At 37.1% G+C, this 12,877-nt stretch overlaps 1 pseudogene; it reads left to right on the forward strand.

Annotated features, from left to right (window-relative positions):
* Positions 1-232: 232 nt before the first annotated feature.
* On the forward strand, positions 233-10,655 carry LOC143598938 (uncharacterized; annotated as a pseudogene).
* The last annotated feature ends 2,222 nt before the right edge of the window (positions 10,656-12,877 follow it).

A 12,877-nucleotide genomic window follows, 5' to 3' on the forward strand; every position in this document is an offset into this window, starting at 1 on the left:
TATTTTTTCATAACATTATATATATATATATATATATAAATATATATATATATAACTATTAAATATATATTTTAAAATTATACAAATAACAGACTCGTTTAGGCTCACGATCCGCTCGATTAAGCTCGACTCGTTCACACCCCTAGCCCAACACTTTTCCATTTTAACATAAAACGTGTTAGCTTTATTTATCTACACAAAAACTAAACTTCAATAATAATATTAATAACCAAAACCCCTAACAATGGTGACAGGAAAAGGAAAGCAAGAACAACTAACAATAATCGCAAAAGATTTCATGAAGAACAACCCATGAATACCAAGTATAAAGAGTTTGATAATGGGGTTAAAGGTTGGCTGGCTAAGCAATCTTTACCGGTTGAGACCGCCATTGTTACCGTCAGCTACGCCGCCTACGGTGCATTTGCCGGTGGGTTAATGGGTTCAACTTGGGAGGACGCCATCAGGCCCATCACCACCCTTCTTCCACATGCCATGCAAAATTCCAAGGTTATTATTATTGTTTTAGGGTTTCGGTGGGAAGTTGGTTTACGTTCTTTGTTTAATAAACGAACGAACGTGACGAAAGTGACGTTCATTTATCTTCGTTTATGTTTGTTTGAGTATTAATATAAAATAATAATAATGTTTGTATTATTATATCATGTTATTCTTTGTCTTTTTTACCATGCAGTCTTACACCAATCACCACATATGGTATTATTGGCAGCTGCATGTATAAACACATACACACACCCCTCATGTTTTGTATATCTATCTGTTGTGTGTTTTTTGAGCCGAGGGTCTCTTTGAAAGCAGCCCAAGCCAGACCCGTACTGGTAGCTTTGCTATTTGTGGGATTTACCGGGTTTGGTTGCTGGTATGCATTATATCATGTTATTATCTTCTTGTATCTATGTTACTGGTTGTTTTTGATGTTTATATTTGTCTATTTTTTCCATGCAGCCTTTCACCACACACCTCATGTTTTGTATATCTATTTGTTGTGTGTTTTTTGAGCCAAGGGTCTCTCTGGAAGCAGCCCAAGCGGATTTAACTATGTATTATATCATGTACTAAAATGCTTGTTTTATATATGTTTGTTTGTGTTTATTCATGTTTTCTTGTGTTCGTTTATGTTTGTTCAATCATGTTCATGAACTGTTCGTTTAGATTTTTAACGAAAAGACATAAACGAACATATTTGTGGATTGATGGAGTGATTTGACCATGGGGCTTATTAGCAAAACTGTTAAAGACTGTGTTATGAATTGTATCTGTTATTTCTTTTCTGTGAGATATGTTTATATTATTTAAGAAGCCATAAGGCTATGTGTAGTGGAGGGACTAAAAAATGGGACGTTTTTGTCACTTTGTGCCATGTGACGCTCAGTCAGCAAAGAAAAGGTTTTTGTTTTTGGGATGTAATGGTGTTGTAGCCCAATATATATATATACATATATATCACACACACAATAATATAATAATATTATTTCCAAACAAACAAGCAGGCGACAAAAACTAGTCGCCCAGCTCTTTGTCGCCCATGTTATCGGTCCCGGGGGCGGTGTTCTCGCCCCTAGTCGTCCCTTGTCGCCCAAAATTGTAGCCCACTACACATGGCCTAATAGAACTCCAACATGACTAAAACTAAGGGTGTAAGTGAGCTGAGCCCAAGCTCGACTAGGCTTGAGCTCGGCTCGATTTGACATACAAGAGCATGATATTGGCTCGTTGTTTTTTCAAGGTCGAGTTTGGCTTGATTATTATTTATTAATTATTTTTATTATATTATTTGATATATTTTGAGAAAAAACCTTAATGAGCATAAGCTCGGCTGTGCAGCGTGAAACTAATACATAGAAGTCCAAACTAGTTAAAACTTAAAAATTACACTAGGCTCATTAAGGCTCGATGAGCTTAAACGATATTCCCATACAAAGCTCAAGCTTGGGCTCAATAACTAAACGAGCTTTATTTGGAGCTCAGACTCAATAAGGCTTAACCATTATTGTATTACAGGCTTTTGCAGGTGGGCCCTTAATCCGGGCCCGTACTTTCGCAGTTTTGATAGGTGTAAACTCAGGTTTAGAGTGTGCCATGGAAAGATTAACAGGCAAGAATGATATCCAGACAAAGTAAATGTTCATTAAGTTCAATATTAATGTATGATTGCAGTTATGATGACTTTTTCTTTATGTTAATAAATAGGACTATTGGTTTTTATTGGTCCCAAGTATTTCATTTTTGCCGGCGCTGGTCCCAACTATCACTTTAACTGCCAACGGTCCCAACTTTCACACATGTGTCTGCCACCAGTCCACGACTAACCGAGTACTAACTCCGTTATGTTTTAGATGACGTGTCCATCCTACGTGTTAAAAAACCTTGACGTGTCATTTTTGTTGCTGACGTGGCTTTTTCTAATAATAATAATAATAACAATAATAATATGTCTTCTCATCGTCTCTCTCACCCCAGGTCCCCTACACCCCATCGTCTCTCTTAATACACACCGCCACCGCCACCACCGTACAACTCCTCACAGACATCGGCACCACCATGCAATCATCATCCGATACCTCATCTCCTGACGGATCCAACAATCCGAGATCCACCCGTTCTAGTAACAACTTGTTGCGCCAAATACGATAACAAAACAAAACCTAAACCATCCGCTTCAAAATACGAACATCATCGTCGTCAAGCATACGTCAAATATCACTTTAATTTCACCAACTGAAGCTCAGAATGTTAATAACTCAGGTTCGGTTACCGGAAACCATGGCGGTGGATTAGGAACAAGTTCGGTAGCTTTAGGATCGGTTAATTCGAGTCGGAAAGGCACCACGGAGGCTCCGGCTGCAGTTTCCCCAATTCGAGACAACCTTTAAGTTTTCAAGTCTTGTCTTCTTGAACATCGATTGAGCAGCGACTAAACAATAAAAAATGCGACGAGTTGTGCGGTGGTGCCGGTGTATGTGAGATTGAATGCAATAAGTTTGTTTATAATATAATAATCAAAACTTCTTTCACGGTTTGACCCTTTTGGTTTACTGTTTTAGAGATGAATTTATTATTAAAAGAGAGAAGTAGAAGCATTAATGACTTTCCGGTGGAGGTTGGTGGCGGCTCAGTGGCGGCCCAGCAAGCCGTTTAACAGCTGGCGACGTGAGATGAGAATAGGAAGAAGATGACAATAAAGAAATTAACACGCAGGCAGCCACGTCAAGGTTTTTTAACACGTAGGATGGACACGTCATCTAAAACATAACGGAGTTAGTACTCGGTTAGTCGTGGACTGGTGGCAGACACATGTGTGAAAGTTGGGACCGTTGGCTGTTAAAGTGATAGTTGGGACCAGCGCCGGCAAAAATGAAATACTTGGGACCAATAAAAACCAATAGTCCTAATAAATATTAATGTATGATTGCAGTATGGTTGCAGCTTTCGGTTCAGGAGCGATGCTTGCTTTGGTTAGTGGCGACCCGACTGCTAATGTCTTCAAGATGGGCGCTGCCTTAGCACTCTGTAGTGGTGGACTCTACAAGGTGATTATCAAGTTTTTAGGATTATTATGATTTGAAGTCGCGATATCAGTTTCATATTATCAAAGGGTAAAGTAAAATTACTTTTTGACCCGTTGTGCAGGTTGAGGATATGTTCAAAAAGCCGCAGGCTGAAGATGTGTTATACTGTGAAACTAAATCCATGTTGTCTAGACTCGGTCTTCAGAAGTATGAGAAAAACTTCAAGAAAGGCTTGTTAACCGACCCTACTTTGCCTTTGCTTACCGACAGGCAAGTTTTTTAAATCGTAAAAAATGTGTTAACATTTCAAATTTTATCTTTAATCTCTTAACGGGTTAAACATGTAAAAAATTGTCTAAATTGCATTTTTTATGCATAAAACTTTCTAAATTATTCTATAAGAAAAATATATTATTATTCAAGTAATTATTTTAATCATAGTTGACACTATATGTTTATTTGGAACTTCAAAATTATGAATAAAAAAATGTCTTGGGCCAACCCAAACCAACCAATACTAAAAAGGTAACCGTTTTGATCCATACCCGTTACCCAACCTGTCTGACCCGCCCATTTTGCCATATCAAACGTCTCATTATCCTAACTTTTATTTATTGTCTTGTAATATATGAATCAGTGTTCTGCAAGATGTAAGAATCCCACCCGGACCACGACTTTTGATCATTGATCATGTTCAAAAGTAAGAATCTTGCCTCTTAAGCTAATATTCATCACTTAAATTAGTTTTAAACACGTTTACTTTCGATTATGCAGGAGCAAGGTGAAGAAAGAGAGTGATTCAAATGTAGGAACCTTGTGATATTAAGACTTATGGTTTGGTAGTAGCAAACTTATTTTTGAGTAATGACATGGTGTATTATCCAAATATTAAAAAATATTTTATTAATACATATGACATCTCTTTTTAGTTTCACTTTGTAAGGGTGTTCGATATAATGATGGTATGATTCATTTTTATAAGATGATGTAATGTTACTTTATATCATTTGTTGTGGATGTTTCTCACCTCAAAACTGTATAAACACTATCCCCCCCCCCCCCTCTTTTAAAGTTATGGCCTCATGCGTTTTGTAGGAAACGTCATCCACTAAATCCTTGATTGTTTGTTTCCCACAAGCTTAAACAAATCAAATATTTAAGTTATTTATATTTAATTTAATTTATAATGATTGACATGTTAGTTTTCCCACTATAAAATATTTTGTAAAACTCTTCACTGATGACCGGGACATCACGTGTAGCTAGGACTGCCACTATTACCCAGAGGTTTTGGGTTCAAGTACCACTTGAGACAAAAAATAGGGGGCTCAAGTTGGACCAAAGGTTTTTCTCACGTGAGTGTGTTTCCTCCTGAGGGTGTAGGAATGACAATGAGTCAAGGTTTGGTCGAATTTAGGTATTCTAAAGCCTATACCCGATTATTAAAGGTCGTCTAAAACCTGCCGAGTTGTAGGTCTCTTATCGGGTTTTGACCAAATACTCGTCGGGTTTACCTGGCCCAAAACACATCGTGTTTCTCTCGGGTTTTGGGTTTTGACAAAATATAACTAACCGATTAGGGTTGTTTATGAGCCGAGCCGAACCGAGCGAAGGCTTGCTTGTTGCTTGGCTCGTTTACAACTGAACCGAACGAACGGCTGAAATTTGAACCGAGCCAAAACCGAAACGAGCCAAAATCGAATCGAACATTTTTCGATCGAACATTTTTCGATCGAACATTGAGCGATTTTGAGCATTATTTGTTTCTTTTCACTTTAAAATTTTCAATAAGAAACGAATTTGAATGTTGTAAATAATATATTTTATAAATAATTCAGTTGTTTTTAGGCAAACGTGTAATAGGTTGTAAATTTTTATTCAAAATAAGTTTGAAGTGAAATATAATAATCATGTAAAAAAGCTTCTAATATTCTAAACACTTGAAACGAACAAATAAAACTATAAAATTGACGGGATATGAAAACTATAAAGAGGTAAAAAATAATTGTAAGCTTATATTTATGTGTTTTCTCTATATATTTATATATTTGTTCATATATAATTGTATATAGAATAAATTAAAAATATTCGAGCCGAACCGAATCGAGCGGAACTTTGCTCGTTGCATGGCTCGTTTACAAACCGAACCGAGCAGAGCGGCTCATTTTCAATCGAGCGAAAAACGAGCGAGCATTTTCTGAGCGAGCGACGAACGGTTTGAACGGCCCTGTAATCAATTACCAACAAGGCAACAATAATTACAATCAAAACAAAATGTCTCAAATAATTGTCATAAACTAATTTCAACAAATAATATATTTATAATACACTATGTATTATCTATATAGATAATTATCAAAAAGTCGGTGCCACAAATTGATTCTACTTTTTCAGAATATCTTATTTCAGTATTTAAATAACTCAATTGACTATTTAACCAAGTTTTTTTTTTTTTTTTTTTTTTTTTTTTTTTTTTTTTTCTGAATGTTTAAGCTTGCCTCCTACTATTTACAATAAACCGCCATTGTCAGGGATCGAACCTTGACCTCTCACCCAAAGGCCTAAGCCTTTACCATCCCACCAAAGTGGAGATGGCGCTATTTAACCAAGTGATGTGTGTGGTGTGTTGTGTTGGTTGATGTTGTAAATCTCAAGGCTCCTTTGATTGCCTTCTTGCTGCGCATGAAACATTTTTTACATATTGAAATTAATTTTCTGTTTTTTTTCCTTTTTAATATGTAATTCTTTTAAAATTTCAGTGATGTAAAAAACTTAACCGATTAAATTCGAGTCGAGCACCGCCACAACGCCTAGGTTTTCCCGACCAAATAAACGTTGTTTTAAATATGTTCTCACTGTAACGTCTGGGTTTTACCGACCGTATAAATTTCATTTTAAACATGTCATTTTTTGTATAAGAAGTTATACGAGTTTTTTTATTGTTTTAGTTTTGGTATCGAATTGGTCCACTTGGCGGCACCTGATTAGCCATTTATTTTATTTTTTGTTTTTATTTGTGTTTCTTTTGTTTAAAATTTTGTTTATTTAAGACATTTTTTGTTTGACGATTTAGTGTCTACATCGTTTGTACCGGCCCGTTCTCGGCCGCAGCGCCCGATATTGTCATTAATGCCAATATTGATCGAATTCACGTCGGTTCGCGGCCGCAACAAGCGGTTTATGTTTTTTTCTTTAATATAAGTTTGTTATATTTGGACGTTTAAAAGGTAATTTTTTTTGCTGACTACACCATCAGGCCGGTGCAACATCTGGGTTCTTCATTTAGTTAGGGCTGCTTTAATCCCGAAGAAAGAAAAAAGACCCGGTGGGTCTCGGGTATTTTGACCGATTACCTTAATTCAATTGGGTGTATTATATATATATAGAGTTATCAAAATATCTGTGTCACATATGACCTTCTACTTCTTGTATAAGATAAATAGCACTTGTCGGTGCCACAAACTTTGTGCATGAAACTATACTTAGACTTTAAATTAATTATTTTCTGCCACCAATAAATGCTCTTTTGTTGCCTTGATGGTTAGGTTTAACATATTAAGTCTTTGTGAGTCCTTCTACCCATGTTCGACTCTTAAGCTTGCTATGGGTGGTTACATAGTTTTTTACTATGGGTGGTTACATAGTTTTATTATTATTATTATTTTTGTTTGCCCTAATTTTGTGAAAAAATGTTGTTTGGTGTGAATATTATAATAGATTTGTGTATACATTTTTATGATCTGTTTGTGAATTGATAGCAACATTGTGTTATAAGTTATGGGCTTATGACTTGTATCTATTTGATATTTGTTTTCTGTAAGATATGTCTTATAATGTTTATTAAGAATAAGAATTCATAAAAAAACCAGCGGTGTATACGAGCCGAGCTCGAATAATCTCGAGTTTGGCTCGTTTATAGTTTATTAATAAATTTCTAATTACTTTCAATAAATTTTTTGAAAAATATAGTTTGTTGTCAATGTAAACGACCCGAGCATGACTCGGCTCGAGTGTTTGAATGCCCTATTTCTGGATATTGAAAAAAATCTTTTTTCGGGTATAGATTGGGTTTGTTAAGGTGCTGAACATTTTTGGGGTATTTTTTAGGTTCTTTTCATGTATAGATCGGGTATTGGAAAAACCCGGTTTCAGTTTTCAGGTATTGCCGATTAGAAATCGGGTCCGGTTCCGGTTCCGGGTAGGGGCGGGTACTGGTACGGGTTGTAAAAACCCGGTTCTGATTTGGGTTTGTTTGTGCAAATTTTGGGCCGAAGGGGAGAAACGATTTGGGCTTTAGTAGTAAAAGTTATTTTTTTATTGGGCTTAAACAATTAAATGTTTAACTGGGCTTATTGGTTATGATTTGGGTTTGGTTGTGCAAATTTGTTTTTATAAAAATGGGTGTAAATGAATAGAGTAATAGGGTTTAAACATTAAGAATGCATTTTTCTTTTTAAAATATGTATATAATATTTTTTTTAAATAAATCGGACCTACAAGAGTGATCAGGCTGGCTCTAACAATAGCCTAAACGAGCTTCCCATACAAGGCTAAAACTCAGGCTCTATAACTAAATTAGCTTTTTTATCGATCCGATTTCGAGTAGCTCATGAGCGGCTCAAAGCAAGTTGCCAGTTTTGACAGTTTAATATTTATGCGGTTTTAATTCAAGGTTTTTGTCATTTTCAATTTTATTTCATTCGTTTTTTTTTGTTTTCTGTTTGTAATATGCAATTATGTAGATGTTATATATTCATTAATCTTGTTTTATCATTTTAAAACTTTTTAATACAAGCTCGATTTTGAAAAAAAAAATAAAAATAATTGTCGGTTCAAATCGCTAAAACGGTTTGTTCATTTGTTTTCCAAAACCATAGTTTGCGATTTGGCCCAAACTGATCTTCTTAAACTAATTACCGTATTACAGGCTCTTGCAGGCGGGCCCTTAATCAAGGCCCGTAATTTTGCTGTCATGACGGGTGTAAACGCGGGCTTACTTTGTGTCATGAAAAGATTAACGGGCAAGGACGATATCCAGACAAGGTAAATGTTTCTTAAGCTCAAAGCTCAATTTCATGCTTTGTTTTTTGATGTTATTATTAAAATCTATAATTGCAGTATGGTAGCGGCTTTCGGGTCGGGAGTTATGTATTCTTTGGTTAGTGGCCCGGGGGGTCCTAACCCGGCTGCTGATGTCTTCTCATCGGGCGTTTTATGTGCGCTTTCTGTTGGTGGACTCCACATGGTGATTATTAATTTTTTATGATTATTATGATTTTAAGTCGCGATATCAGTTTCATATAATAACCATTTTGCAGTTGGGGGATAAGTTCTTAAGCCGTCGGCTGAAGATGTGTTATACCGTGAAACTAAATCCATGTTGTCTAGACTCAGTCTTCAAAAGTATGAGAAAAACTTCAAGAAAGGCTTGTTAACCGACCCTACTTTGCCTCTGCCTACCGACAGGCAAGTTTTGTAAATCGTAAAAAAGAGTATTACCATTTCGAATCTGAAGAGGTAGGTCCCAGCAGAGCCCAGTTGGACCCGCAAGACTCACCTTGAAGAGGGACGTCTGCGCAAGGACCAACTGGTTCCGCAGGACCAACCATGCTCAGAGATGAAGACCTTACGCGCAGTACGCCAGCTGTTCCCGCAGGAAAAGCCTCCCAGTGGTGAAGTACCCCGCCTGTTCCCGCAGTTGCGGATACAAGCCATCAGGGAAGGCTACCCGCACTAATAGCAAGGCTACACGCACAAGGCACTAACTCTCAATAATTCAGTGTCACATGAAGGAATGAGCAAGGCGGGAATACTCCCGCCAAATGAGCCAGTCCGTACGCTTCTGGAAGATCTTTTGTACTATACCTGCCAAGGTATGGACAAAATAGACAAGATCTGACCAAAGCAGCCCATGAACCAATCACAGGGTGACAGCTCACCGACAACAGTACGAGGAGCACGCTCTAGTACAAAATGTCACTATCAGCCGCTGCCTACTCACCAACCCTTGTCGTGGCACGTACATAGCCTGCAGTTGGCGGAAAAGGAATAGTACACAGCCGGCGGAAAAGGAATAGTACACAGCCGGCCATGTCACTATCAGCCGCTGCCTACCCACCAACTACCAGCATGGCACGTGCGTAGCCCACAGTTGGTAGAAAAGGAATATTATACAGCTGGCTGTACCTGCTTGGAAACCTACCTTCGGCTATAAATACTCCAACACCTTGGAACGGTATCATTATCTGGTATCTTATCTTCACTAGCTATTTCTCTTAATATACACTTATATTCAAAGCAATCTAGTCTGATTCTCACGCCGGAGGGTGGTCACAAGGAGGAACCCCCCCTTCTCAGTGACGAGCTCACGGTGTCTGTTTTGCAGGTCATCTGAAGAATAACCATCTTTGCCGGAACTAACCCTCGTGGGAAACATCTATTTAACCCACAGATTATCCGTAATCTGCTCGGGGTCACTTAGTGTTTCTTCAGAATCTTATTTTTCTCTCTTGACGGGTTAAACAGGTATAAAGTTTTAATATATATTTGTATACCTTTTTTTTATATATATATATATATTTTGAGAAAAACTTTAAACGAGCCTAAGCTCGGCTCGAGCTAGTTTAGTACCTCAAACGAGCCAAAGTTCGGCTGTGAAGTGTTAACTTAATATATAGAAGTCCAAAAGAGGGTGAACCTTAAAATTCACACGGCTCGAGTTCAGGCTCGATAACTGAGCGGGCTTTTATTGAGGCTTGGGCTCGCCTCCTTGCGAGCTATTTATCGATCTGAGCTCAAGTAGCTCGCCTACTCATTTTGCCATGTCAAACATCTCGTTATTCTAACGTTGTAATATATGAATCAGTGCTTTGCAAGATGTAAGAATCCCACCCGGACCACGACTTTTGATTATTGATCATATCCAAAGGTATATTTTGTTTTGGTACTCCCAAAAGTTAAACATTCATTATTTAAATTAGTTCTTAACGCGTTAAAACTCGATTATGCAGGAACAAGGTAAAGAGATGGTGGAGAGCATAGAGACTAGAGAGTGATTTAAATGTAGGAACCTTATGATATTAACTATTAATATTAAGACTTATTGTTTGGTAGCAAACTTATTTTGGTATCACATGTGTGAACCTCGGGTGGGCAAAAGTGAAATTGCACTACTTTTGACGATATTTTACTTATCTCGTGAAAATAAAGTTAAAAATGTCGGAAGGTTAATCAAGCATCATGTGGGTGGCGTTGATAGTCGAAAGACAAGGATACACGCATCAATTGGGGTGTCCCGATGGTTGAGTGTTATGTACCTTATGTCCAAGGTTGATGCAAAACTACTATCGAGCCGGGGGGTCTCACCGGAAGCAGCCTCTCTATCCCTATAGGGTAGAGGTAAGGCTGCCTACATCTTACCTCAGACACTAGCATAGTTTTGCTATTGATGAGATTTACTGAGTACGATGATGGTGATGATGATGATTTTATTGATATATGCCTATATGGTTTACATTTTTACAAAGATCACACACAACTTCAAGGATCAAAGGATGCGGATTCAATGAACTTGTGAGCGGCTTCAAGCTGTTCCATCAAGGCCGATAAATGCGCCTGGTATTGTTGGGCATGATCAACTGTCTCGGCCTCAAGGTCACCGAGCTCTGCGCATAGTCGCTCTTCTGCGTCCTCAGCCACACGCACTTTTTCACGCAACCTTTGCAGCTCGGCTTTCGTGTTTTGCTCCTTTTGGAGGCTTCTAACTAATTCTTTTTCGAGTTCTTTGTTTCGCTTCTTCAGTTCATCCATTGTGCAAGGTTGGATTGATGTGTTGTTGGTTAACACTTAACAGAATAACAGTTGGGTTGTTTATAAGCATACATTGTAAGGTCTAGGTTCAATGTATTATCTTGTCTTCTTGGCCGTTCATAGTGACAAGTGACTAATAACACAATAATAATCTGACCCCTAGTTGAATGGTATTATGCCCCCTTCCATTTGATTATTAATATACCCTTTATCAACATGCTTATGATATAAACTTAACACGAAAACTACGAGTTCGGCTTTACTTTTACAAGATTCGGGTGAGTTCAAGTCAATTTCACGAATATTTTTAGCTAAATATGTCGTATTTGGGTCGTCCTGTGTCCTGCTTATTTTAAAAAAAACTTAAAAATGTGGTTTATGTTATAACTCAAATTAATATTTTGTGCTAAATTTTAAAATGTAAAAAGGAGAAGCAAACATTATGTTTTGTAGTTTTAACATGACTACCTTACATTTTTTTTAACTTGCAATATAAGAGTATTAATATCTAAAAAAGATAAATAAAAGATGGTTGTGTTTCAACTCATTAAAACTAGTGTTGTGTTTAGCTTCATATATTCATCATCATTTGTGGGTTCAGAAAGTTGTGTATAGTAACGTATCAGCCTATTAGAATCAAAACTTTATTTTTAGTCGGATTGGGTTTGCTATCCAAAAGAGGGTTGCGGCGCAGCTTGTTGCCCGCTTACCTGCCACTTCATTGTAAATCGTTTGGATGTTTCTATGAAATATAAAAGGAGCCAATAAGAAAATTGGGTTATAAAAAAAAATAATAAAATAAGAAAAAAAAATTTGTGGGTCTATGACGAGTTCGGCCTGCCAACCCTTGAACACAAACCCATTTAATGCTCCTATAATCATGGGAGAATTCCCAAAAAGACCATTTTGATAAGAGAGAAAAAAGACCAATAAAAATTCAAGTTTCCCAAAATGTCCCATGAAATTTGTACTGATGCAAACATTTGGAATTTGTTCTGACGAGATATCTAAACCAATTAAAAGGTAACATGTGACAAAAAACAGATAAGACAGACCATATTTTTAAAAATCTTGGGGGTGTCGTACAAATTTTTTCATTAAATATTTTGGTAAAAAACAGTCTTCCCAGACGGTTTTTTTTATGTTGTTTTTATCTGGTCCGAACAAATTCTAATTTTTTTTGAGAAAAGTGCTTTTTAAATTACGTCTGCCAAGACGCATTTCAAATGAATTTGTTCCAAGGAGACCATATTTTCATGAGTTCGAGCTTTTGAAATAGAGCTCAAATCGAGCTAAGCTCAAGCTCTATGTAACGAGCCGAGTTGAGCGAAACGTTTGGACCTCTTGGGCTTTAGCTGAGCGAATAAGTTAGGCCAATAACAACTTACCATATTTTAAATGGGCTTCATACACATAAACCCAGGTCTTACAAATAAACCGAAAGGCCCAATAGTAAAACCCTGACCTATAATATAAATAGTTTACACATTCAACATCTTTCATTTCGTTCGCCGCTGCAGGTATGCAATCCAAACCCT

The sequence above is a fragment of the Bidens hawaiensis genome, unplaced genomic scaffold, assembly GCF_021521415.1.
Source record: "Bidens hawaiensis isolate Kalapana, Puna unplaced genomic scaffold, B.hawaiensis_p1.1 tig00051294_1, whole genome shotgun sequence".
NCBI lineage: Eukaryota > Viridiplantae > Streptophyta > Magnoliopsida > Asterales > Asteraceae > Bidens > Bidens hawaiensis.